Source organism: Sceloporus occidentalis, unplaced genomic scaffold (genome assembly GCF_023333645.1).
Source record: "Sceloporus occidentalis isolate IW3139 unplaced genomic scaffold, rSceOcc1.0.p SCAF_220, whole genome shotgun sequence".
In the NCBI taxonomy this organism is placed as follows: Eukaryota; Metazoa; Chordata; class Lepidosauria; order Squamata; family Phrynosomatidae; genus Sceloporus; species Sceloporus occidentalis.
In genome coordinates, this window is record NW_028317200.1 from 401,372 (window position 1) to 425,248 (window position 23,877).

At 40.9% G+C, this 23,877-nt stretch overlaps 10 non-coding genes across 10 annotated transcripts; all 10 read left to right on the top strand.

The window, feature by feature from the left end:
- The first annotated feature begins 663 nt into the window (after positions 1–663).
- LOC149277094 (U5 spliceosomal RNA) lies at positions 664–778 on the top strand. Its single transcript, XR_016279211.1, has one exon. It is a non-coding gene; the product is annotated as a U5 spliceosomal RNA (small nuclear RNA).
- Positions 779–2,389: 1,611 nt separating this feature from the next.
- Positions 2,390–2,504, top strand: LOC149277095 (U5 spliceosomal RNA). Its single transcript, XR_016279302.1, has one exon. It is a non-coding gene; the product is annotated as a U5 spliceosomal RNA (small nuclear RNA).
- Positions 2,505–4,115: 1,611 nt separating this feature from the next.
- Positions 4,116–4,230, top strand: LOC149277096 (U5 spliceosomal RNA). The gene has a single exon (XR_016279183.1). It is a non-coding gene; the product is annotated as a U5 spliceosomal RNA (small nuclear RNA).
- A 1,611-nt stretch (positions 4,231–5,841) lies between these two features.
- On the top strand, positions 5,842–5,956 carry LOC149277097 (U5 spliceosomal RNA). The gene has a single exon (XR_016279303.1). It is a non-coding gene; the product is annotated as a U5 spliceosomal RNA (small nuclear RNA).
- A 9,082-nt stretch (positions 5,957–15,038) lies between these two features.
- On the top strand, positions 15,039–15,153 carry LOC149277098 (U5 spliceosomal RNA). The gene has a single exon (XR_016279240.1). It is a non-coding gene; the product is annotated as a U5 spliceosomal RNA (small nuclear RNA).
- Positions 15,154–16,764: 1,611 nt separating this feature from the next.
- Positions 16,765–16,879, top strand: LOC149277099 (U5 spliceosomal RNA). The gene has a single exon (XR_016279069.1). It is a non-coding gene; the product is annotated as a U5 spliceosomal RNA (small nuclear RNA).
- A 1,611-nt stretch (positions 16,880–18,490) lies between these two features.
- Positions 18,491–18,605, top strand: LOC149277100 (U5 spliceosomal RNA). Its single transcript, XR_016279241.1, has one exon. It is a non-coding gene; the product is annotated as a U5 spliceosomal RNA (small nuclear RNA).
- Positions 18,606–20,216: 1,611 nt separating this feature from the next.
- Positions 20,217–20,331, top strand: LOC149277101 (U5 spliceosomal RNA). The gene has a single exon (XR_016279304.1). It is a non-coding gene; the product is annotated as a U5 spliceosomal RNA (small nuclear RNA).
- Positions 20,332–21,942: 1,611 nt separating this feature from the next.
- LOC149277102 (U5 spliceosomal RNA) lies at positions 21,943–22,057 on the top strand. Its single transcript, XR_016279305.1, has one exon. It is a non-coding gene; the product is annotated as a U5 spliceosomal RNA (small nuclear RNA).
- Positions 22,058–23,668: 1,611 nt separating this feature from the next.
- Positions 23,669–23,783, top strand: LOC149277103 (U5 spliceosomal RNA). Its single transcript, XR_016279261.1, has one exon. It is a non-coding gene; the product is annotated as a U5 spliceosomal RNA (small nuclear RNA).
- The last annotated feature ends 94 nt before the right edge of the window (positions 23,784–23,877 follow it).

Below are 23,877 nucleotides of genomic sequence, written 5' to 3' on the forward strand. Positions count from 1 at the left end.
TAACCCGCCCCTAACCCAAGCTCTATCACCAAACCTTTCCATGCTTAAGCGTTTCTAAGCGCTAACTTTGGAAAGGTGGTTTAATTAGAAAGATTTGATTTGTGGAAAAGATATATTTGCTTTCAAAGGAAACAGCATCAGGCAACTTGGTATTTGTGAAGCCGATGGGTTCAGCACGCCACCATTGGGGAAAAAGAGTAGTAATCAGATTCCATCCCGAAGCCTTACCCCTAACCTTGTAACACAGCCCAAAGCATGTGTGCCAGGAACTTCTGGTGGCTGCAGCGGAAGGGGAAGTTGCGGGCCCCCGTAGGCAAAGCGGTGGGGGAGGTACAATCTTCAGCTTTTCTTTTCTTAAAGCAAACAAAATTGTTTCAGAGAAGCAAGCTCGCGCCCCGGTCACTAAGACTGCTGGAAGGTTTGTTTGAGCTGCCGCCTCATTTGAATACCCATGATGCACTGGGAAACGCCCCACCTTATTGTTAGTTTAATAAGACTTTAAAGCAGCCCAATATTAAATGGTTCCAATCCCTTTGCAATCGTGTTTTGCATGTGTTAAAGGTTCCAATGATCAGGCAAGAGCTGGGTGGGATTAATTAAACACACCTTAACCTCGAGGAGCACTGCCTGTGTCCGGGCCGTTGCCCTGCGGCATGTTTGGGTATACTCTGGTTTCTCTTCAGACCGAATAAATCTTTCGCCTTTTACTAAAGATTTCCGTGGGGAGGAACGACCATGAGTCGTAACCAATTTCTTGATGCCTGGCGTTTGCTGGGCTTCTTTGCTGTTGTTAACGATAGATCAAAAAGATTGCTTGCTCTAGTCGCAAGCTTTGCCCTGGCTGAGGACTGTGTCGCACCCAGAAGCGCAAAATATCCTGCCTGTGTCATGCTATGTACTGTTTGGGGTTGTAGAAATGCTTTAAGGAGGCAGGGTTAGACCACGCCCTCCAGACTCTATGCAAATAAGCCTGTGCATACGCTTTCAAACATGTTCCCAATTGTTCTTTATCGTAATACACAAACCAAACAACAAAAAACTGCCCTTAAATGTTTAACATTGAGATCTCTGTTCCTCACATGTGCAGTTGTATTATTCATTTCCTCAAATAGCAACAGTGAAACATCTGGAAAAAGCACTCACCACGTGCTTAAGGGGCCGCTTTTCAGCATGGAAAAGACTAATGCGCCCTTTGTAGGTTCAGTGATCATAGCTTTTTTGCTGTTTGTTTCAAAGCTTTCCGACACGAGTTGGGAAGCTCTATGCGTGTGGGAAGATCAGGTTGCAGACTTCGTTTTTGGCAAAATGTCTAGTCTGCTGCGTTTGGGTTGACTTTTGCCGCTCCAATGCCGCGCTGCGCTCCTTCTTTGTGGCGGTGCTGGGGAGTCCGGTCGTCCGTGCGCTGCCGCTAGTGAGCCTTTCGCTCGTTCGTCGCGAGGCATACAGACAGGTGAACTGTCCGAGATTTTGTGCGGTTTTAAAACGGAAACAATTTTGCTAGGTACTTTTTATAATCTTAGGTGCAAAATGTTGGCACTGGCGATGCTGCTTAAGACAAAAAGAAATTGAAGGCAATCAGGCTTTTTTGGTGTTTGGGAAAAGGATGGGCTAAACACGCCACAATGGGGAAGGATTCTAAGCCTTACCTAACCCTAAACTGTCAACCGTAAACCATTAACAGTACTCCGACGCTAACTGTAACTGTGCCTCTTCAAAGCCATGAGCTTAACCCGCCCCTAACCCAAGCTCTATCACCAAACCTTTCCATGCTTAAGCGTTTCTAAGCGCTAACTTTGGAAAGGTGGTTTAATTAGAAAGATTTGATTTGTGGAAAAGATATATTTGCTTTCAAAGGAAACAGCATCAGGCAACTTGGTATTTGTGAAGCCGATGGGTTCAGCACGCCACCATTGGGGAAAAAGAGTAGTAATCAGATTCCATCCCGAAGCCTTACCCCTAACCTTGTAACACAGCCCAAAGCATGTGTGCCAGGAACTTCTGGTGGCTGCAGCGGAAGGGGAAGTTGCGGGCCCCCGTAGGCAAAGCGGTGGGGGAGGTACAATCTTCAGCTTTTCTTTTCTTAAAGCAAACAAAATTGTTTCAGAGAAGCAAGCTCGCGCCCCGGTCACTAAGACTGCTGGAAGGTTTGTTTGAGCTGCCGCCTCATTTGAATACCCATGATGCACTGGGAAACGCCCCACCTTATTGTTAGTTTAATAAGACTTTAAAGCAGCCCAATATTAAATGGTTCCAATCCCTTTGCAATCGTGTTTTGCATGTGTTAAAGGTTCCAATGATCAGGCAAGAGCTGGGTGGGATTAATTAAACACACCTTAACATCGAGGAGCACTGCCTGTGTCCGGGCCGTTGCCCTGCGGCATGTTTGGGTATACTCTGGTTTCTCTTCAGACCGAATAAATCTTTCGCCTTTTACTAAAGATTTCCGTGGGGAGGAACGACCATGAGTCGTAACCAATTTTTTGATGCCTGGCGTTTGCTGGGCTTCTTTGCTGTTGTTAACGATAGATCAAAAAGATTGCTTGCTCTAGTCGCAAGCTTTGCCCTGGCTGAGGACTGTGTCGCACCCAGAAGCGCAAAATATCCTGCCTGTGTCATGCTATGTACTGTTTGGGGTTGTAGAAATGCTTTAAGGAGGCAGGGTTAGACCACGCCCTCCAGACTCTATGCAAATAAGCCTGTGCATACGCTTTCAAACATGTTCCCAATTGTTCTTTATCATAATACACAAACCAAACAACAAAAAACTGCCCTTAAATGTTTAACATTGAGATCTCTGTTCCTCACATGTGCAGTTGTATTATTCATTTCCTCAAATAGCAACAGTGAAACATCTGGAAAAAGCACTCACCACGTGCTTAAGGGGCCGCTTTTCAGCATGGAAAAGACTAATGCGCCCTTTGTAGGTTCAGTGATCATAGCTTTTTTGCTATTTGTTTAAAAGCTTTCCGACACGAGTTGGGAAGCTCTATGCGTGTGGAAAGATCAGGTTGCAGACTTCGTTTTTGGCAAAATGTCTAGTCTGCTGCGTTTGGGTTGACTTTTGCCGCTCCAATGCCGCGCTGCGCTCCTTCTTTGTGGCGGTGCTGGGGAGTCCGGTTGTCCGTGCGCTGCCGCTAGGGAGCCTTTCGCTCGTTCGTCGCGAGGCATACAGACAGGTGAACTGTCCGAGATTTTGTGCGGTTTTAAAACGGAAACAATTTTGCTAGGTACTTTTTATAATCTTAGGTGCAAAATGTTGGCACTGGCGATGCTGCTTAAGACAAAAAGAAATTGAAGGCAATCAGGCTTTTTTGGTGTTTGGGAAAAGGATGGGCTAAACACGCCACAATGGGGAAGGATTCTAAGCCTTACCTAACCCTAAACTGTCAACCGTAAACCATTAACAGTACTCCGACGCTAACTGTAACTGTGCCTCTTCAAAGCCATGAGCTTAACCCGCCCCTAACCCAAGCTCTATCACCAAACCTTTCCATGCTTAAGCGTTTCTAAGCGCTAACTTTGGAAAGGTGGTTTAATTAGAAAGATTTGATTTGTGGAAAAGATATATTTGCTTTCAAAGGAAACAGCATCAGGCAACTTGGTATTTGTGAAGCCGATGGGTTCAGCACGCCACCATTGGGGAAAAAGAGTAGTAATCAGATTCCATCCCGAAGCCTTACCCCTAACCTTGTAACACAGCCCAAAGCATGTGTGCCAGGAACTTCTGGTGGCTGCAGCGGAAGGGGAAGTTGCGGGCCCCCGTAGGCAAAGCGGTGGGGGAGGAACAATCTTCAGCTTTTCTTTTCTTAAAGCAAACAAAATTGTTTCAGAGAAGCAAGCTCGCGCCCCGGTCACTAAGACTGCTGGAAGGTTTGTTTGAGCTGCCGCCTCATTTGAATACCCATGATGCACTGGGAAACGCCCCACCTTATTGTTAGTTTAATAAGACTTTAAAGCAGCCCAATATTAAATGGTTCCAATCCCTTTGCAATCGTGTTTTGCATGTGTTAAAGGTTCCAATGATCAGGCAAGAGCTGGGTGGGATTAATTAAACACACCTTAACCTCGAGGAGCACTGCCTGTGTCCGGGCCGTTGCCCTGCGGCATGTTTGGGTATACTCTGGTTTCTCTTCAGACCGAATAAATCTTTCGCCTTTTACTAAAGATTTCCGTGGGGAGGAACAACCATGAGTCGTAACCAATTTCTTGATGCCTGGCGTTTGCTGGGCTTCTTTGCTGTTGTTAACGATAGATCAAAAAGATTGCTTGCTCTAGTCGCAAGCTTTGCCCTGGCTGAGGACTGTGTCGCACCCAGAAGCGCAAAATATCCTGCCTGTGTCATGCTATGTACTGTTTGGGGTTGTAGAAATGCTTTAAGGAGGCAGGGTTAGACCACGCCCTCCAGACTCTATGCAAATAAGCCTGTGCATACGCTTTCAAACATGTTCCCAATTGTTCTTTATCATAATACACAAACCAAACAACAAAAAACTGCCCTTAAATGTTTAACATTGAGGTCTCTGTTCCTCACATGTGCAGTTGTATTATTCATTTCCTCAAATAGCAACAGTGAAACATCTGGAAAAAGCACTCACCACGTGCTTAAGGGGCCGCTTTTCAGCATGGAAAAGACTAATGCGCCCTTTGTAGGTTCAGTGATCATAGCTTTTTTGCTATTTGTTTAAAAGCTTTCCGACACGAGTTGGGAAGCTCTATGCGTGTGGGAAGATCAGGTTGCAGACTTCGTTTTTGGCAAAATGTCTAGTCTGCTGCGTTTGGGTTGACTTTTGCCGCTCCAATGCCGCGCTGCGCTCCTTCTTTGTGGCGGTGCTGGGGAGTCCGGTCGTCCGTGCGCTGCCGCTAGTGAGCCTTTCGCTCGTTCGTCGCGAGGCATACAGACAGGTGAACTGTCCGAGATTTTGTGCGGTTTTAAAACGGAAACAATTTTGCTAGGTACTTTTTATAATCTTAGGTGCAAAATGTTGGCACTGGCGATGCTGCTTAAGACAAAAAGAAATTGAAGGCAATCAGGCTTTTTTGGTGTTTGGGAAAAGGATGGGCTAAACACGCCACAATGGGGAAGGATTCTAAGCCTTACCTAACCCTAAACTGTCAACCGTAAACCATTAACAGTACTCCGACGCTAACTGTAACTGTGCCTCTTCAAAGCCATGAGCTTAACCCGCCCCTAACCCAAGCTCTATCACCAAACCTTTCCATGCTTAAGCGTTTCTAAGCGCTAACTTTGGAAAGGTGGTTTAATTAGAAAGATTTGATTTGTGGAAAAGATATATTTGCTTTCAAAGGAAACAGCATCAGGCAACTTGGTATTTGTGAAGCCGATGGGTTCAGCACGCCACCATTGGGGAAAAAGAGTAGTAATCAGATTCCATCCCGAAGCCTTACCCCTAACCTTGTAACACAGCCCAAAGCATGTGTGCCAGGAACTTCTGGTGGCTGCAGCGGAAGGGGAAGTTGCGGGCCCCCGTAGGCAAAGCGGTGGGGGAGGAACAATCTTCAGCTTTTCTTTTCTTAAAGCAAACAAAATTGTTTCAGAGAAGCAAGCTCGCGCCCCGGTCACTAAGACTGCTGGAAGGTTTGTTTGAGCTGCCGCCTCATTTGAATACCCATGATGCACTGGGAAACGCCCCACCTTATTGTTAGTTTAATAAGACTTTAAAGCAGCCCAATATTAAATAGTTCCAATCCCTTTGCAATCGTGTTTTGCATGTGTTAAAGGTTCCAATGATCAGGCAAGAGCTGGGTGGGATTAATTAAACACACCTTAACATCGAGGAGCACTGCCTGTGTCCGGGCCGTTGCCCTGCGGCATGTTTGGGTATACTCTGGTTTCTCTTCAGACCGAATAAATCTTTCGCCTTTTACTAAAGATTTCCGTGGGGAGGAACGACCATGAGTCGTAACCAATTTTTTGATGCCTGGCGTTTGCTGGGCTTCTTTGCTGTTGTTAACGATAGATCAAAAAGATTGCTTGCTCTAGTCGCAAGCTTTGCCCTGGCTGAGGACTGTGTCGCACCCAGAAGCGCAAAATATCCTGCCTGTGTCATGCTATGTACTGTTTGGGGTTGTAGAAATGCTTTAAGGAGGCAGGGTTAGACCACGCCCTCCAGACTCTATGCAAATAAGCCTGTGCATACGCTTTCAAACATGTTCCCAATTGTTCTTTATCATAATACACAAACCAAACAACAAAAAACTGCCCTTAAATGTTTAACATTGAGATCTCTGTTCCTCACATGTGCAGTTGTATTATTCATTTCCTCAAATAGCAACAGTGAAACATCTGGAAAAAGCACTCACCACGTGCTTAAGGGGCCGCTTTTCAGCATGGAAAAGACTAATGCGGTGCTCATAAATCTCCAGCTGGAGGGATGAAATCCAGAATTTCGTCGGAGAGGACGTGATGGTGTGACGTGACGTGACGGCGTGGTGCCGAGTGCCGAGTGCAGGAGGGGAGCGATGGAGATCTTTGAGCGGACGAGAGGTCGGAGGGTTGATGCCCCGAATCTAACCGTGCCGGGACCTTATTCGCGGTCATCGGGATGATTGCGAGATCCCTTCTCCCCCTGTCCCACTGTCCCTCCTCGGAAGCGTTTTCTGTTGCGTCGGCGAGGAGTTGACGAGATCGGAGGAGGCGGAGTCCCTGCGTCGCTGTGTGGCTGCGTCTGGCAGTAGAATGAAGCCGGGGAACAGGAGGAACAGGAGGAGAGAAAAAAAGGGGAAAAAAAAAACATGAAATGAGGATTCATAATCGGGGCTCGATTGCTTCGATCCGAAAGCCGCTCAATTTAATTCAATTAAATTCAACTTACGCCTCTCACCACCCTCCTTTTTTTTTTTTTTTTACATCCGAGGCTGGGCTGGGCTATATAAGGAGATAAACGTATAAAATACATGTGGTTGAGCGTTAGGAACCACTGAAAATCTCCAAAGGAGAAATAAGAAGCGGGAATTAAAGAAAAAATAAAGAAGAAATAATTAACCAACAATCAACAAACTTTATACTAACTTCTAAACCGTGAGTAACACTAAAAAAAAAATTTTTTATATTTTTTTTTTCTAATATAAGTGATCATTTATCATGTAAAGAAAAACTTACTCACGGTAATATATAAAAGAGATCTGGATATATTAAATGATTTATTTTGGCTTATATTTGCCTAGATAAGGAGATGATGAAATGTGTATATATATATATATATATACATGGGATACATATAATAGTTGGAGGGGTGGTGAGGTGGCACTGATCTCTTTTAAAGGCTACATTTATTCTGAATTATATCATAATAAATTCAACGACAAGTTTTATAGAAAAGAATATGGAGGATCATAGGAGGATACATGAAAATTAAGTGTTAAAGAACTCATACATTGGACTTTGAATAAAATAAGAGACTGATAACCGCTATCCAGAGCATGTAATGAACTATTTTTATTATATTTGCAACATTAATCTTGTTATTGCTTGGAATATAAAGGAACTCATTATAAGATTAGTAATGATTACACTTTTTTCACATGACAGATACAATCTTAAATTATATTGAATAAAACACCCGGAAGGAATTAGCCGATTTTCCCTCTAATTCAATAAAGCGGAAAACAGTGATGGGTCCAAAAAAAGAAAAGGAGAAGGAAAAGAAACAAGATAAAAATAAACCGATTAATGATTTCTATTCTCCCAAGTCACTTAATACTGATTGCACTCCAATTAATAGAAGATTAACCCTGGAGGGACGCAGAGAATCAACCCAATTGGGTAAAGATTCAATTCAAAGCATTGAGGAGGAGACACTCCCAGAATTAATTAACAATCTGTATAAGAAAATTAAATCAGATATTGAAGATAGTAGCCATCAAATCAAAGAAGATGTTACTAAAATATTTGAGCTATTAAAAACACAAGATGACGCAATTACAAAGATAAAGGAAGATCAGAAAAACTTATATGCTGAAAATAACCAATTAAATATGAAGATTAAAACTTTGGAAACAAAATTGCTTGATCAAGAAGATAAATACCGCAGAAATAACATCAGAATCAGAGGAATATCGGAATCCGTATCTCAAGAAAACTTAGATATTTATCTATTGGATTTAATACATGAGGTTATCCCCAATCAAGAATTTAAGTATTCTCCAATGGAATTATACTACAGAATAAAAAAACCAAGTCAAATAAATCAAGACTCTCCTAGAGATGTTCTTGTAAGATTTTCAAGTTCATATATAAAAGAAAGATTTAACAAAGGTTTACGAAACAATATGACATTGAATGATAAATTTAAACATCTTAAGTTCTATTCAGATATATCTTCAACGATAAGGAAAGAGAGAAAACAATTTGATGAACTTACTACAATTCTAAGACAAAAAAAAATAGAATATAAATGGGGATTCCCCACTAGCATTAAATTAGTATATGAAGGTACCTCTGTGAATATTAAAAATATAGAAACTGGAAGACAAAAATTTAAAATATGGGGATTTCTATGAGATAAGGAATACACAAATTGTATGTTAAACTATACTAAATATATATATAGATATTAGGAATATCTAGAGTCTTCTGAATGTATTTAAGAGTTATTCTATACATATATTGGAGGGTAAATGTTTTTTGTTTTTTTTTTTTTTGTTTGTTTTTTTTCCTTTCTCTCACTACACTTTGAGAGTGGAATAAAACACAATATTTACATTCATGTAATTATATTTATAAACCTAGAGGATCTGTAATACGTTCCACATACACTTATTACACTTATTATCACTATTACACTATATAACACATAGAGAAATTTTAGAGAAATTTCATCTATAATAATAATGCACATAAACAACTCCTATTTTTTTTTTTTTTTTTTTTTTTTTTTTTTTTTCTCAACCACAATATTTATTTATTTATAATGCACTTGCGATTTTTGTAAATATATTTTTATATATGAGGAAGCGCACTATGCTTCACACATATATTTACTTTTATACTACACAATGTTATATTACATTATAACACTAGAGGAAGTCTCCTCTATAAAAATAATACACTTAATAACACCTTTTTTTTTTTTTTTTTTTTTTTTTTTTTTTCTTTCTTTTCTGCTCTTTTTCCTCTCTTTTTTCTATACTATAAACAATAATAATAACTTTTGATTATAGGAAGTCATCCCTTTGATTGGATTACAGGATGTTATTCCTTTGATCATGAATAGCTTTCTCCCGTTGAAATTTTTTTTAATGAATAATGCACCGAGATGATACTGGATATTATATATGAATATGAACGCTGCTATGTAACTTTAATTTTCATCTATGTCTTTTTTTATGAATTTATGAATCTGTTTATACTCTCTTCTTTTTTGATACTGAAATATTATATATGAATATGAATATTGCTATGTAATTTTAATTTTTATTTTTTGAATTTATGAATTTGTTTACATTCTCCTCTTTTTCCATCTACTTAAATCCATAGGGTTATAGACTAGAGGGAGAGATAAGAATAGGTTTACTAAACAGAATAATGTAGCCAATAAACATTGCACCCCCTCGCCAGGCAATACCTGTACTTAGACAGGACGAATTTTGAGAAAGAGATTCTTAAAATTGGAATTTTTGTATTTTTATGTAGAATGAATGTTATGAATGTTGTTAGTAATAAAAAGAATTATAAGGTATCTCTAATAATCTATAAAAAAAGAGAACTATGGGTACTTCCCTGATATTAGCCTCAATTAATGCGCAAGGATTAAATTCCCCTCAAAAAAGGTATCATCTATATAATTTGATGTTACAGGAAAAAGTCGATATTATAATGATTCAGGAAACACACTGGATAACAAATCCCCAAAAACTTTGGAAATATAGTCTATATCCTGAAGTATATTTTTCAAATTTAGAAGGGAACAATAAAAAAAGAGGAACAGCAATTATAATTACTAACAAAGTTAAATTCGAATTAATATATCATGAAGATGATAAACAAGGTAGATCACAAATATTAATATGTAAAATTAATGATATATTATACACATTGGTGAATATATATGCTCCTAATAAAAACCCTTCTAAATTTGTGAAAATTTTTTTTACTAGAGTACAACAAATAAAGAAAGGAATATTATATATGGGGGGTGACTTTAATTGTATAGTGGATCCGAAAAAGGATAAAAAAATATCTATAACATCAATATTAGACCCCTATATAATAACAGAAGCAAGAAATATATCCGCCTTTATAGAAAATAACCAACTGTATGATATTTGGAGAATCTTACACCCTAATGAAACAGATTTTACCTTTTTCTCCCAATCACATAGATCCTATTCTAGAATCGATTATATATTAACGGAACCAGACAACCTAAAATCAATAATAAGTTCTAATATAGGGCAAATTACATGGTCAGATCATGCACCGATTTTTATTAAATTTAAGAATAACCAAAATTATAGAACACATTGGAGATGGAGATTAGATGACACATTATTAAACAACATGGAAATATCAGAGGAACTAAAGAAACAAGCTAATATGTTTATTGAAACAAATAACAATGGGGAAGTAACAAATTTAACATTGTGGAATACGTTTAAATGTTATATGCGAGGATGCCTAATAAAAATAGCTTCTAATATTAGGAAGAAATCAGCACAAAGTTTAGCAGATCTATATATTGAATTAGCAAAAAAAGAAAGATTAAATAAAGACAATCTTAATATAACAAATACACTAGAACTTAATAAAATAAGAACAGAAATTAACATAAAACTAGATGAAAGGGTGGAGAGGGGACTCTTAAAAATGAAACAAAGATGGTATTACGGTAGCAATCGAGTAGGTAAATATTTAACTAATAAATTGAAATATGAAAAGAAAAAAAATATGATAAAAAAGATTATAGTTGGAAACGAAACCCATTTAAACCCAACAGAAATTGCTAAATGTTTCGAGAATTATTATAAATCATTATATAATTTAGAAGGCCCTTTAAAATCACAAATCGAAATTAGAAGATATTTGCAATCTCTTAATCTACCGAAGTTAAAAGAACAACATTTTGAAACATTAGTTGCTCCAATATCTGAGGAAGAAATTAAAACATGTATAGAAAATTTAGAAAAGAAAAAAGCTCCAGGGCCCGATGGGTATACAGCGACATTCTATCTAGCATTTAAAGATATAATTATTCCATTATTATCCAAGTCCTTTAGAGAAATAGCAAATGGTTTGGATTTTCCTTCTGAAATGTTATTAGCCTCTATATGTCCAATATTGAAACCCAATAAAGATGCAAGTAATGTATCTAATTATAGGCCTATCTCATTAATCAATATAGATATTAAAATCTATTCAAAAATTTTAGCAGAAAGATTGAAGATCTATCTTCCAGAATTAATCCACCCGGATCAAGCAGGGTTTATTATAGGCAGACATTTATCTGATAACACTCGTAAGATAATAAACCTGATGGATATAGTTAATAAAAGATCAACATATACAGCTTTTCTTGCATTAGATGCAGAAAAAGCTTTTGACCGAGTGGACTGGAAATTCTTGTCTGAAACCTTAGAAATCTTCGGCTTACCCAGCGAATTTAACAGACAGATTTTAGCATTATATAAAAATACTACTGCTCAAATTACAGGATTAATGACAACATCAGATAGCTTTAAAATAAATAATGGAACAAGGCAAGGATGCCCTTTGGCACCATTACTTTATGCTCTCTCAATTGAGCCTTTAGCTCAATCTATAAGAAATTCTAGTGGGATAACAGGCATCAAAATAAATCAATACGAATTTAAAATTACACTGTTTGCAGACGATATTATTTTAACACTATCAAATCCGGATAAATCAATAAAATACGTGCTGGAAATAATAGAAAAATATGGTAAATTTTCCAACTATAAATTAAACATTAATAAAACTCAAATTATTGCTATTAACCAAACTAAAGAACAAGCAGCATTGATGAGAACATATATAAATGTAGCTTGGAATATCGATATATTAGAGTACCTAGGAATAAAAATCAAATTTAACCTCAAAGAAATGGTAAGAGAAAATTATTATATATTAATAAAGAAAATGGAAATAAAATTGAAAAAATGGAAAGATCTTGAAATCTCCTGGTTAGGGAGAATAAATGCTTTTAACGCATATTACTTACCAAAAATACTATACTTATTAAGAGCGATCCCGTTAAGAGTCCCCTACTCTATCCTTTCTCAAATCCAAAAGCTGATATCAAATTATATTTGGCAAAACAAACTTCCAAGAATCCCCTTTAATAGATTAACTAAAAAAATTCAAGCAGGAGGTCTCTCGGTTCCTGATATTAAAGATCTCCATGAAACTTGTATGATGTATCATCTACTCCTTGTGGATAGACCTGAGCATGATAAAACTGCATGGTTTATAATTGAAAAAGGAACTATAAATCTTTTAAGATTTTCAGATATTATCTGGATGATATACGAAACAGATACATATATTAAGACCGAAAGCTCAATTATTAAGGATTTAATTATAACAATAGACAAAATGAAAAAAATAATGAACATAACAAAAGGATTGCTATCCACCACACCAATAGAGATCTTAACAAACTATATAAGGGATCTGGACCTAACCAAATGGAAATATACAAATATTAAATGTATTTCCGATCTATATAATATACGATCCCTTTTATCCTGGTTCTCTATTCAATCGAAGGGGGAGCTCCCCAATTCAGAATTATTTAATTATATTAGGATAAAGCATTTCCTTAAAACAGTTGACTATATAAACCTTCCAATACTTGAAGAATTCTTAAAAAAACATCATAAAACTAGATTAATCCATCGATTAACTATGTTAAAATACAACTTAGAAGCAGATAACAGCATCTCTATTAAAGAAAAATGGGAACAGGATACTGGAGAGATTTATTCAAAAGAAAAATGGTTACATGCTTATACAGAAATTAAGAAATACTCACACTGTTTAGGGATGCATGAACTCCATTATAAAATTATTCATAGATGGTATAGAACACCAGTTCAAATCTCTAAATATGACAAACAAACCTCTAAACTTTGTTGGAGGTGTGGTAAAGAAAACGGTACAATTTTTCATATGTGGTGGGGATGTGAAGAAGTGAGAAAAATAGTAGAAACTCTCTTCAAAGTAATTAATGAATTAGTTGGCTGCAAAATTGAGCCTTCCCCTCAAATTTTTATTCTACATATGGATCTCACGAAATTTAATAAAATACATAGAAACTTTATAATACAACTATTATTAGCCTGCAAATTAGTTATCGCAAAGAATTGGAAAAAGAGTGGGGGAATATCCTGGGATGAGATCCAAGCTCAGATCCACTTTCAATGTAAAATGGAGAAAGGCTACTATGGAAGCATAGCTAAAAATAATAAATATAGAGATATATGGAAACCCTGGATAATCCATAATTAATATGGCGCTAAATAAAGGGAAAAAACAAAAAATAAACAAAATTATAATACTTAAATAAGAGATATCCTTATATTTGTACAAGGAATGTGTGTTATTAGGAATTTGCAATAATCTAACTAATATATAAATTTTTGCCTGCAATTAAAAGATTACGTCTAAATAACATGAGAAAGGGACATTATATATATTTTATTCCTATGTAATGTGCAATATGTTTGTATGTGGAAGTCCTCCGTGGAATTGTGAAATTGTATGTATATTTATGTATATTTATTATGTATGAGTCTATTTTTGTAGTTATATAAACTAATAAAAATTAAAATTTAAAAAAAAAAGGAAAAGACTAATGCGCCCTTTGTAGGTTCAGTGATCATAGCTTTTTTGCTATTTGTTTAAAAGCTTTCCGACACGAGTTGGGAAGCTCTATGCGTGTGGGAAGATCAGGTTGCAGACTTCGTTTTTGGCAAAATGTCTAGTCTGCTGCGTTTGGGTTGACTTTTGCCGCTCCAATGCCGCGCTGCGCTCCTTCTTTGTGGCGGTGCTGGGGAGTCCGGTCGTCCGTGCGCTGCCGCTAGTGAGCCTTTCGCTCGTTCGTCGCGAGGCATACAGACAGGTGAACTGTCCGAGATTTTGTGCGGTTTTAAAACGGAAACAATTTTGCTAGGTACTTTTTATAATCTTAGGTGCAAAATGTTGGCACTGGCGATGCTGCTTAAGACAAAAAGAAATTGAAGGCAATCAGGCTTTTTTGGTGTTTGGGAAAAGGATGGGCTAAACACGCCACAATGGGGAAGGATTCTAAGCCTTACCTAACCCTAAACTGTCAACCGTAAACCATTAACAGTACTCCGACGCTAACTGTAACTGTGCCTCTTCAAAGCCATGAGCTTAACCCGCCCCTAACCCAAGCTCTATCACCAAACCTTTCCATGCTTAAGCGTTTCTAAGCGCTAACTTTGGAAAGGTGGTTTAATTAGAAAGATTTCATTTGTGGAAAAGATATATTTGCTTTCAAAGGAAACAGCATCAGGCAACTTGGTATTTGTGAAGCCGATGGGTTCAGCACGCCACCATTGGGGAAAAAGAGTAGTAATCAGATTCCATCCCGAAGCCTTACCCCTAACCTTGTAACACAGCCCAAAGCATGTGTGCCAGGAACTTCTGGTGGCTGCAGCGGAAGGGGAAGTTGCGGGCCCCCGTAGGCAAAGCGGTGGGGGAGGTACAATCTTCAGCTTTTCTTTTCTTAAAGCAAACAAAATTGTTTCAGAGAAGCAAGCTCGCGCCCCGGTCACTAAGACTGCTGGAAGGTTTGTTTGAGCTGCCGCCTCATTTGAATACCCATGATGCACTGGGAAACGCCCCACCTTATTGTTAGTTTAATAAGACTTTAAAGCAGCCCAATATTAAATAGTTCCAATCCCTTTGCAATCGTGTTTTGCATGTGTTAAAGGTTCCAATGATCAGGCAAGAGCTGGGTGGGATTAATTAAACACACCTTAACCTCGAGGAGCACTGCCTGTGTCCGGGCCGTTGCCCTGCGGCATGTTTGGGCATACTCTGGTTTCTCTTCAGACCGAATAAATCTTTCGCCTTTTACTAAAGATTTCCGTGGGGAGGAACGACCATGAGTCGTAACTAATTTCTTGATGCCTGGCGTTTGCTGGGCTTCTTTGCTGTTGTTAACGATAGATCAAAAAGATTGCTTGCTCTAGTCGCAAGCTTTGCCCTGGCTGAGGACTGTGTCGCACCCAGAAGCGCAAAATATCCTGCCTGTGTCATGCTATGTACTGTTTGGGGTTGTAGAAATGCTTTAAGGAGGCAGGGTTAGACCACGCCCTCCAGACTCTATGCAAATAAGCCTGTGCATACGCTTTCAAACATGTTCCCAATTGTTCTTTATCGTAATACACAAACCAAACAACAAAAAACTGCCCTTAAATGTTTAACATTGAGATCTCTGTTCCTCACATGTGCAGTTGTATTATTCATTTCCTCAAATAGCAACAGTGAAACATCTGGAAAAAGCACTCACCACGTGCTTAAGGGGCCGCTTTTCAGCATGGAAAAGACTAATGCGCCCTTTGTAGGTTCAGTGATCATAGCTTTTTTGCTGTTTGTTTAAAAGCTTTCCGACACGAGTTGGGAAGCTCTATGCGTGTGGAAAGATCAGGTTGCAGACTTCGTTTTTGGCAAAATGTCTAGTCTGCTGCGTTTGGGTTGACTTTTGCCGCTCCAATGCCGCGCTGCGCTCCTTCTTTGTGGCGGTGCTGGGGAGTCCGGTCGTCCGTGCGCTGCCGCTAGTGAGCCTTTCGCTCGTTCGTCGCGAGGCATACAGACAGGTGAACTGTCCGAGATTTTGTGCGGTTTTAAAACGGAAACAATTTTGCTAGGTACTTTTTATAATCTTAGGTGCAAAATGTTGGCACTGGCGATGCTGCTTAAGACAAAAAGAAATTGAAGGCAATCAGGCTTTTTTGGTGTTTGGGAAAAGGATGGGCTAAACACGCCACAATGGGGAAGGATTCTAAGCCTTACCTAACCCTAAACTGTCAACCGTAAACCATTAACAGTACTCCGACGCTAACTGTAACTGTGCCTCTTCAAAGCCATGAGCTTAACCCGCCCCTAACCCAAGCTCTATCACCAAACCTTTCCATGCTTAAGCGTTTCTAACCGCTAACTTTGGAAAGGTGGTTTAATTAGAAAGATTTGATTTGTGGAAAAGATATATTTGCTTTCAAAGGAAACAGCATCAGGCAACTTGGTATTTGTGAAGCCGATGGGTTCAGCACGCCACCATTGGGGAAAAAGAGTAGTAATCAGATTCCATCCCGAAGCCTTACCCCTAACCTTGTAACACAGCCCAAAGCATGTGTGCCAGGAACTTCTGGTGGCTGCAGCGGAAGGGGAAGTTGCGGGCCCCCGTAGGCAAAGCGGTGGGGGAGGAACAATCTTCAGCTTTTCTTTTCTTAAAGCAAACAAAATTGTTTCAGAGAAGCAAGCTCGCGCCCCGGTCACTAAGACTGCTGGAAGGTTTGTTTGAGCTGCCGCCTCATTTGAATACCCATGATGCACTGGGAAACGCCCCACCTTATTGTTAGTTTAATAAGACTTTAAAGCAGCCCAATATTAAATGGTTCCAATCCCTTTGCAATCGTGTTTTGCATGTGTTAAAGGTTCCAATGATCAGGCAAGAGCTGGGTGGGATTAATTAAACACACCTTAACATCGAGGAGCACTGCCTGTGTCCGGGCCGTTGCCCTGCGGCATGTTTGGGTATACTCTGGTTTCTCTTCAGACCGAATAAATCTTTCGCCTTTTACTAAAGATTTCCGTGGGGAGGAACAACCATGAGTCGTAACCAATTTTTTGATGCCTGGCGTTTGCTGGGCTTCTTTGCTGTTGTTAACGATAGATCAAAAAGATTGCTTGCTCTAGTCGCAAGCTTTCCCCTGGCTGAGGACTGTGTCGCACCCAGAAGCGCAAAATATCCTGCCTGTGTCATGCTATGTACTGTTTGGGGTTGTAGAAATGCTTTAAGGAGGCAGGGTTAGACCACGCCCTCCAGACTCTATGCAAATAAGCCTGTGCATACGCTTTCAAACATGTTCCCAATTGTTCTTTATCATAATACACAAACCAAACAACAAAAAACTGCCCTTAAATGTTTAACATTGAGATCTCTGTTCCTCACATGTGCAGTTGTATTATTCATTTCCTCAAATAGCAACAGTGAAACATCTGGAAAAAGCACTCACCACGTGCTTAAGGGGCCGCTTTTCAGCATGGAAAAGACTAATGCGCCCTTTGTAGGTTCAGTGATCATAGCTTTTTTGCTATTTGTTTAAAAGCTTTCCGACACGAGTTGGGAAGCTCTATGCGTGTGGAAATATCAGGTTGCAGACTTCGTTTTTGGCAAAATGTCTAGTCTGCTGCGTTTGGGTTGACTTTTGCCGCTCCAATGCCGCGCTGCGCTCCTTCTTTGTGGCGGTGCTGGGGAGTCCGGTCGTCCGTGCGCTGCCGCTAGTGAGCCTTTCGCTCGTTCGTCGCGAGGCATACAGACAGGTGAACTGTCCGAGATTTTGTGCGGTTTTAAAACGGAAACAATTTTGCTAGGTACTTTTTATAATCTTAGGTGCAAAATGTTGGCACTGGCGATGCTGCTTAAGACAAAAAGAAATTGAAGGCAATCAGGCTTTTTTGGTGTTTGGGAAAAGGATGGGCTAAACACGCCACAATGGGGAAGGATTCTAAGCCTTACCTAACCCTAAACTGTCAACCGTAAACCATTAACAGTACTCCGACGCTAACTGTAACTGTGCCTCTTCAAAGCCATGAGCTTAACCCGCCCCTAACCCAAGCTCTATCACCAAACCTTTCCATGCTTAAGCGTTTCTAAGCGCTAACTTTGGAAAGGTGGTTTAATTAGAAAGATTTGATTTGTGGAAAAGATATATTTGCTTTCAAAGGAAACAGCATCAGGCAACTTGGTATTTGTGAAGCCGATGGGTTCAGCACGCCACCATTGGGGAAAAAGAGTAGTAATCAGATTCCATCCCGAAGCCTTACCCCTAACCTTGTAACACAGCCCAAAGCATGTGTGCCAGGAACTTCTGGTGGCTGCAGCGGAAGGGGAAGTTGCGGGCCCCCGTAGGCAAAGCGGTGGGGGAGGAACAATCTTCAGCTTTTCTTTTCTTAAAGCAAACAAAATTGTTTCAGAGAAGCAAGCTCGCGCCCCGGTCACTAAGACTGCTGGAAGGTTTGTTTGAGCTGCCGCCTCATTTGAATACCCATGATGCACTGGGAAACGCCCCACCTTATTGTTAGTTTAATAAGACTTTAAAGCAGCCCAATATTAAATAGTTCCAATCCCTTTGCAATCGTGTTTTGCATGTGTTAAAGGTTCCAATGATCAGGCAAGAGCTGGGTGGGATTAATTAAACACACCTTAACCTCGAGGAGCACTGCCTGTGTCCGGGCCGTTGCCCTGTGGCATGTTTGGGCATACTCTGGTTTCTCTTCAGACCGAATAAATCTTTCGCCTTTTACTAAAGATTTCCGTGGGGAGGAACGACCATGAGTCGTAACTAATTTCTTGATGCCTGGCGTTTGCTGGGCTTCTTTGCTGTTGTTAACGATAGATCAAAAAGATTGCTTGCTCTAGTCGCAAGCTTTGCCCTGGCTGAGGACTGTGTCGCACCCAGAAGCGCAAAATATCCTGCCTGTGTCATGCTATGTACTGTTTGGGGTTGTAGAAATGCTTTAAGGAGGCAGGGTTAGACCACGCCCTCCAGACTCTATGCAAATAAGCCTGTGCATACGCTTTCAAACATGTTCCCAATTGTTCTTTATCGTAATACACAAACCAAACAACAAAAAACTGCCCTTAAATGTTTAACATTGAGATCTCTGTTCCTCACATGTGCAGTTGTATTATTCATTTCCTCAAATAGCAACAGTGAAACATCTGGAAAAAGCACTCACCACGTGCTTAAGGGGCCGCTTTTCAGCATGGAAAAGACTAATGCGCCCTTTGTAGGTTCAGTGATCATAGCTTTTTTGCTGTTTGTTTCAAAGCTTTCCGACACGAGTTGGGAAGCTCTATGCGTGTGGAAAGATCAGGTTGCAGACTTCGTTTTTGGCAAAATGTCTAGTCTGCTGCGTTTGGGTTGACTTTTGCCGCTCTAATGCCGCGCTGCGCTCCTTCTTTGTGGCGGTGCTGGGGAGTCCGGTCGTCCGTGCGCTGCCGCTAGTGAGCCTTTCGCTCGTTCGTCGCGAGGCATACAGACAGGTGAACTGTCCGAGATTTTGTGCGGTTTTAAAACGGAAACAATTTTGCTAGGTACTTTTTATAATCTTAGGTGCAAAATGTTGGCACTGGCGATGCTGCTTAAGACAAAAAGAAATTGAAGGCAATCAGGCTTTTTTGGTGTTTGGGAAAAGGATGGGCTAAACACGCCACAATGGGGAAGGATTCTAAGCCTTACCTAACCCTAAACTGTCAACCGTAAACCATTAACAGTACTCCGACGCTAACTGTAACTGTGCCTCTTCAAAGCCATGAGCTTAACCCGCCCCTAACCCAAGCTCTATCACCAAACCTTTCCATGCTTAAGCGTTTCTAACCGCTAACTTTGGAAAGGTGGTTTAATTAGAAAGATTTGATTTGTGGAAAAGATATATTTGCTTTCAAAGGAAACAGCATCAGGCAACTTGGTATTTGTGAAGCCGATGGGTTCAGCACGCCACCATTGGGGAAAAAGAGTAGTAATCAGATTCCATCCCGAAGCCTTACCCCTAACCTTGTAACACAGCCCAAAGCATGTGTGCCAGGAACTTCTGGTGGCTGCAGCGGAAGGGGAAGTTGCGGGCCCCCGTAGGCAAAGCGGTGGGGGAGGAACAATCTTCAGCTTTTCTTTTCTTAAAGCAAACAAAATTGTTTCAGAGAAGCAAGCTCGCGCCCCGGTCACTAAGACTGCTGGAAGGTTTGTTTGAGCTGCCGCCTCATTTGAATACCCATGATGCACTGGGAAACGCCCCACCTTATTGTTAGTTTAATAAGACTTTAAAGCAGCCCAATATTAAATGGTTCCAATCCCTTTGCAATCGTGTTTTGCATGTGTTAAAGGTTCCAATGATCAGGCAAGAGCTGGGTGGGATTAATTAAACACACCTTAACATCGAGGAGCACTGCCTGTGTCCGGGCCGTTGCCCTGCGGCATGTTTGGGTATACTCTGGTTTCTCTTCAGACCGAATAAATCTTTCGCCTTTTACTAAAGATTTCCGTGGGGAGGAACGACCATGAGTCGTAACCAATTTTTTGATGCCTGGCGTTTGCTGGGCTTCTTTGCTGTTGTTAACGATAGATCAAAAAGATTGCTTGCTCTAGTCGCAAGCTTTGCCCTGGCTGAGGACTGTGTCGCACCCAGAAGCGCAAAATATCCTGCCTGTGTCATGCTATGTACTGTTTGGGGTTGTAGAAATGCTTTAAGGAGGCAGGGTTAGACCACGCCCTCCAGACTCTATGCAAATAAGCCTGTGCATACGCTTTCAAACATGTTCCCAATTGTTCTTTATCGTAATACACAAACCAAACAACAAAAAACTGCCCTTAAATGTTTAACATTGAGATCTCTGTTCCTCACATGTGCAGTTGTATTATTCATTTCCTCAAATAGCAACAGTGAAACATCTGGAAAAAGCACTCACCACGTGCTTAAGGGGCCGCTTTTCAGCATGGAAAAGACTAATGCGCCCTTTGTAGGTTCAGTGATCATAGCTTTTTTGCTATTTGTTTAAAAGCTTTCCGACACGAGTTGGGAAGCTCTATGCGTGTGGAAAGATCAGGTTGCAGACTTCGTTTTTGGCAAAATGTCTAGTCTGCTGCGTTTGGGTTGACTTTTGCCGCTCCAATGCCGCGCTGCGCTCCTTCTTTGTGGCGGTGCTGGGGAGTCCGGTCGTCCGTGCGCTGCCGCTAGTGAGCCTTTCGCTCGTTCGTCGCGAGGCATACAGACAGGTGAACTGTCCGAGATTTTGTGCGGTTTTAAAACGGAAACAATTTTGCTAGGTACTTTTTATAATCTTAGGTGCAAAATGTTGGCACTGGCGATGCTGCTTAAGACAAAAAGAAATTGAAGGCAATCAGGCTTTTTTGGTGTTTGGGAAAAGGATGGGCTAAACACGCCACAATGGGGAAGGATTCTAAGCCTTACCTAACCCTAAACTGTCAACCGTAAACCATTAACAGTACTCCGACGCTAACTGTAACTGTGCCTCTTCAAAGCCATGAGCTTAACCCGCCCCTAACCCAAGCTCTATCACCAAACCTTTCCATGCTTAAGCGTTTCTAAGCGCTAACTTTGGAAAGGTGGTTTAATTAGAAAGATTTGATTTGTGGAAAAGATATATTTGCTTTCAAAGGAAACAGCATCAGGCAACTTGGTATTTGTGAAGCCGATGGGTTCAGCACGCCACCATTGGGGAAAAAGAGTAGTAATCAGATTCCATCCCGAAGCCTTACCCCTAACCTTGTAACACAGCCCAAAGCATGTGTGCCAGGAACTTCTGGTGGCTGCAGCGGAAGGGGAAGTTGCGGGCCCCCGTAGGCAAAGCGGTGGGGGAGGAACAATCTTCAGCTTTTCTTTTCTTAAAGCAAACAAAATTGTTTCAGAGAAGCAAGCTCGCGCCCCGGTCACTAAGACTGCTGGAAGGTTTGTTTGAGCTGCCGCCTCATTTGAATACCCATGATGCACTGGGAAACGCCCCACCTTATTGTTAGTTTAATAAGACTTTAAAGCAGCCCAATATTAAATAGTTCCAATCCCTTTGCAATCGTGTTTTGCATGTGTTAAAGGTTCCAATGATCAGGCAAGAGCTGGGTGGGATTAATTAAACACACCTTAACCTCGAGGAGCACTGCCTGTGTCCGGGACGTTGCCCTGCGGCATGCTTGGGCATACTCTGGTTTCTCTTCAGACCGAATAAATCTTTCGCCTTTTACTAAAGATTTCCGTGGGGAGGAACGACCATGAGTCGTAACCAATTTTTTGATGCCTGGCGTTTGCTGGGCTTCTTTGCTGTTGTTAACGATAGATCAAAAAGATTGCTTGCTCTAGTCGCAAGCTTTGCCCTGGCTGAGGACTGTGTCGCACCCAGAAGCGCAAAATATCCTGCCTGTGTCATGCTATGTACTGTTTGGGGTTGTAGAAATGCTTTAAGGAGGCAGGGTTAGACCACGCCCTCCAGACTCTATGCAAATAAGCCTGTGCATACGCTTTCAAACATGTTCCCAATTGTTCTTTATCATAATACACAAACCAAACAACAAAAAACTGCCCTTAAATGTTTAACATTGAGATCTCTGTTCCTCACATGTGCAGTTGTATTATTCATTTCCTCAAATAGCAACAGTGAAACATCTGGAAAAAGCACTCACCACGTGCTTAAGGGGCCGCTTTTCAGCATGGAAAAGACTAATGCGCCCTTTGTAGGTTCAGTGATCATAGCTTTTTTGCTATTTGTTTAAAAGCTTTCCGACACGAGTTGGGAAGCTCTATGCGTGTGGAAAGATCAGGTTGCAGACTTCGTTTTTGGCAAAATGTCTAGTCTGCTGCGTTTGGGTTGACTTTTGCCGCTCCAATGCCGCGCTGCGCTCCTTCTTTGTGGCGGTGCTGGGGAGTCCGGTCGTCCGTGCGCTGCCGCTAGTGAGCCTTTCGCTCGTTCGTCGCGAGGCATACAGACAGGTGAACTGTCCGAGATTTTGTGCGGTTTTAAAACGGAAACAATTTTGCTAGGTACTTTTTATAATCTTAGGTGCAAAATGTTGGCACTGGCGATGCTGCTTAAGACAAAAAGAAATTGAAGGCAATCAGGCTTTTTTGGTGTTTGGGAAAAGGATGGGCTAAACACGCCACAATGGGGAAGGATTCTAAGCCTTACCTAACCCTAAACTGTCAACCGTAAACCATTAACAGTACTCCGACGCTAACTGTAACTGTGCCTCTTCAAAGCCATGAGCTTAACCCGCCCCTAACCCAAGCTCTATCACCAAACCTTTCCATGCTTAAGCGTTTCTAACCGCTAACTTTGGAAAGGTGGCTTAATTAGAAAGATTTGATTTGTGGAAAAGATATATTTGCTTTCAAAGGAAACAGCATCAGGCAACTTGGTATTTGTGAAGCCGATGGGTTCAGCACGCCACCATTGGGGAAAAAGAGTAGTAATCAGATTCCATCCCGAAGCCTTACCCCTAACCTTGTAACACAGCCCAAAGCATGTGTGCCAGGAACTTCTGGTGGCTGCAGCGGAAGGGGAAGTTGCGGGCCCCCGTAGGCAAAGCGGTGGGGGAGGAACAATCTTCAGCTTTTCTTTTCTTAAAGCAAACAAAATTGTTTCAGAGAAGCAAGCTCGCGCCCCGGTCACTAAGACTGCTGGAAGGTTTGTTTGAGCTGCCGCCTCATTTGAATACCCATGATGCACTGGGAAACGCCCCACCTTATTGTTAGTTTAATAAGACTTTAAAGCAGCCCAATATTAAATGGTTCCAATCCCTTTGCAATCGTGTTTTGCATGTGTTAAAGGTTCCAATGATCAGGCAAGAGCTGGGTGGGATTAATTAAACACACCTTAACATCGAGGAGCACTGCCTGTGTCCGGGCCGTTGCCCTGCGGCATGTTTGGGTATACTCTGGTTTCTCTTCAGACCGAATAAATCTTTCGCCTTTTACTAAAGATTTCCTTGGGGAGGAACGACCATGAGTCGTAACCAATTTTTTGATGCCTGGCGTTTGCTGGGCTTCTTTGCTGTTGTTAACGATAGATCAAAAAGATTGCTTGCTCTAGTCGCAAGCTTTCCCCTGGCTGAGGACTGTGTCGCACCCAGAAGCGCAAA